Here is a 4,116-nt window from a genome sequence, read left to right on the forward strand (position 1 = left end):
TTTTAATTTGCATCTCCCTTATTACAAGTGATATTGAACATTTTTTCATATGTTTATTGGCCATCTGCATTTTCTCTTTGGAGAAGAGTCTTTTTAGCTCTTCTGCCCATTTTTTTTATGGGGTTGTTTATTTTTGTTGAGTTTCATCAGTTCTCTGTACATTTTTGTGATCAGTCCTTTATCACTAGTTTTGTGTGAGAAAAAATTTTCCTAATCAGTGGGATGTCTGTTTTTGTAATGTCTCTTTTGCTGTACAGAAGCTCTTTAACTTGATGTCGTCCCATCTATTTATCCTTGCCTTCACTATCATTGCATTGGGTGCTGTATCTTCAAAGATGTTACTGAAGTGTATGCCATGTAGTGTTTGGCCCATCTTTGCTTTCAGGTATTTTATGGTTTCTGTTCTTATGTCTAGGTCTTTAATCCACTTTGAGTTGATTTTTGGGCATGGTGCAAGGTAGTCATCTAGTCTCATTTTTTTTGCATGTAGTAAAAGCTTCAGTATTTTTTGTCTGAGGTATAAATATATACATTCAGATACATTTGGAATTCATACTGTTTATGGTATCTAGATATGGACATATTTTTATTTTTCATATTGCCTATTTGTTAGATGTCCTTTGTGTCACTTAAGTGTGTATATATCTTTAGTCACAGACTTTATCAAATTCTTGTTTGATTCTTGGAATTTTATTTTACTTTCTGGGTACAATGAAATCTTTTGTTACATGTTATAGCAGGGCTTTGTTGGTATATGAAGAATATTGATTTTTTATTTTATTCCAGAAATTTCACTGGCATTACTTTTAGTATATTTTTTATTGGTTTTGGGAAGTTTCTAGATCTATAATTATCATCATCATCATATACAGATAGTTTTACCTATGCCTTTCTGATGTTTCTCCTCTAATTTCTCTTTTCCCTAATTACATCTTTCTTCATACAATATTGGGAGGCACAATTTACCCAATAACAGGAAATATATATTTACTTTAAGAATATTTTCATACCATCTTAAGAACTGTGTATTCATTTATATTTTATTATTCATTTAACAATAATAAATGGGTATTGAATATGGTTAGATCCTTTTCATGTGTTCTTGGTTCTGTTCCTCCTCATATTTCCATTGCATTATACCTGCAGTATTCTCTTTTCCACCTACTCCTTTCTTCAGGGTACAAAATAACCATACTTTCATTACTCTAAAAATATTCTCTCATGACCTTTTTCTTTTTTAAAATTAAAACAGTGATGTATATTTATGCCTTCTCTTCCTGTCTACATTCAAGGACTACTATTCATTTTTAAGTGTTATCACACTCCTTGCCCACATTTTCCTCCTATACAGTGACACAGTGCAACTCTTGAACATATGTACTTGTAAATCAAATTCTGGGTTCTCTGTGTGTTTAGAACTTGGGGTCTAATTGTCAAGTCCTGAGCCCATTCTTTGATAACCATCCTTGATGATTAGGCATGTTGCCGCCAGGTGGCAGTAGCGGTTGGAGTCTCAATGTCAGAATTGACATTGAGGATGTTTAGCCTTTGTTGCTTTTTGAATACCATCGTCTACTTCTTTGTAAGGGAAATACATAAATAAAATGTATGCATATGAATGCTACTCAAAGGCATTAACTATGTGGTTCCCAGCTTCAGCCTCTTTCTCTCATGTTTTCATCCTAAGTGTCATCTTTGAGGAGATGTCTGTCTGTCTGTCTGTCTGTCTGTCTGTCTGTCTATCTATCTATCTATCTATCTATCTATCTATCTATCATCTATCTATCCATCTATCTATGGAAAAAAACTGTGTATTTACATACACACAGATTATGTGTTTATATGTATGACTATATTATATATGTAGGGGCAGAGAGAGTGGTAGACGTGTTTTAAGAAATCAACTCAGATGATTGAGGGCCTGTGTCTGGCAAGTCCAAAATTTGTAGATCTGGCTGACATCTTAGAATTTCAAGTAAGAGTTGTTCAAATTCTGCAAAATACAACCTCAGCAACACCCAGACTAGTATATTGCCAAACGGCTGGATACTTCAGCCTAGTTAAGCTGACACATAAAATTAACTGTCATAGCCCACCCTTTGTTAACCTGGCACCCCCACACACGTCTTTGAACAATACTTAATTTTCAAATAAAGACAACAGCGCCATATTTCCCCGACTCAGGCAGCCGAACTGACACATAGCATTAACAAACATGCCCCATTTCCCTAAAGCACTGTTTCTCCTTTCTGTGCCCTTAGTGATTCAGCCATCTGGTCACCTGGCTTTTCTCAATATACCTGGGTTTTCTGTGCTTCCATGTGTGTGTGTGTGTGTGTGTTTTAGTGTTGTTTTCTTTACTCAGAAATCCCTCCCCCAGCCTCTGCTGGTCTCCTATTTATCATAGGACTCAGAGCAATGAGCTCTTAACACGTGGCAAAACGGATCATGTATTTCCATAGCAATGCTGTTCAAAAATAGAATATGGTTTCTGGGTGAAGAGTGAGTGTAAAATAAATAAAGGTATGGCCAACGATCTGTCATAAAGATACACCACATAACATAAGCTACTATAATTACAAATATAAAAAATAAAAATGTAGGCAATGCAATAGTCCTTGTACTGGTGACAAAGGCTCCCCTTAACAGAATAACAGGTTGTACACAGGCATTTGATGTCATGTGAAAGATAACAATAATGTGTCACCAGCGTGCTAACTCTGCTACATGTTAAACATTTATGTGACAATAATAATGTCACTGGCTTTGTTTGGTTTAGGAAATAATTGGGGGGACATATTCCCGTGAACCCAGAGCTATACACACATTGATGTCTATACTGCAAGCCAATGTGTTGATGTTTTGCTGACACTACAGCACTTCTATTCGGTTTAATTTTTAAAATAGAGTTCTCATGAGCTAAATGATCTACAGACTTCCCCTTCTTCTTTCCTAAGGATGTTATTCTAGAAGATTAATAATCTCTGGAATCTGATCTGTTTGTGTATCTTTTTCCCTCAACACACCCTGGCAGAGAGAAACAAGTATAAATACTTGAGTATTGTGTGGAAGCAGGAGGAAGAGCTGCCTTCAGCTGTTAACAGGAAGGTGGTGGTGGGGCTTATTACCAATCGCAGGGGTGTGAAGTTGCTGCTCCCCAGTCTGGGGTACTCTCCTGCTCACTCCCTTCCCTCGGGTTCTCCATCTGGCTAGTTTCTATTAAAGCCAACATTGGATCTTAGCTGTGAAAAGAATCTGGTTCTGGTTAATTTCAGCAGAAAGAAATTCACTGGAAAGATCTAGGGTAATTCATAGCATTATAGAGAAGGCAAGGGAACCAAGTTTGGGAAATAATTCTGATCTAGGAAGTCAGGTGGCTAGAATAACTGCCAAGCTACAGGAAGCCCTGTCCTGCTTCAGGTAGCCCTGGCCACTCGCCATGGCCATGGCCCCCAGGTAGATACCACAGTAGATACCACAGCAGATACCACAGCAGATTGTCTCTCTGTTATGGACTCAAAATTCTCCTTGCTTTGTAGCACTTGCTCCAGGAGTCAGGTCCTAAGTGGGAGCATCTGAGGTCAAGAGTCACTCTACCTTCAGGGGCCCGGGGTGAGTGTCTGGTCTTACTAGCTACCAGGTATGAAGACTCTAAGTAGGGAAGACTCTCCAGGTAGGAGAGGGGGTTCTGCTGCAAACCATGACCTTGCCCCCTTATCCCTCAGCAAGTCCCACCCGCAGAGTCCACCCCTGACCTGGGAACCTCAGTCCTGTTTCCTCCACTGAAGGCTCCATACAACCCTGGCCTTGCCCTGGACGCACATGCCACACTCCTGATTCACTGTGACTGCTAGGATCTCTTTGTAAGCAGTTTGTCATAGGGTGGGCAAGTCCTAAGGTCTGACCTCCAGCTCCATCACCATGTGAGTACAGACTGGGGTTCAAATTCTGGGAGAGGATTTCCTTTCTATCCCTGTCCCAGCCAGCAGCAAGGCTGAGCGCGACATCCTCACTGTCTCCCTGTGTGGGGAAAGGTTGTTCTTGTTCCTTCGCTCAGGTCTCACCTTTGAGCAGGTTTTGTAGTGTGGTGGGGAGGTGGCAAGGCCTTGACTCCCT

Source organism: Condylura cristata, unplaced genomic scaffold, assembly GCF_000260355.1.
Source record: "Condylura cristata isolate star-nosed mole 26May11 unplaced genomic scaffold, ConCri1.0 scaffold00025, whole genome shotgun sequence".
NCBI lineage: Eukaryota > Metazoa > Chordata > Mammalia > Eulipotyphla > Talpidae > Condylura > Condylura cristata.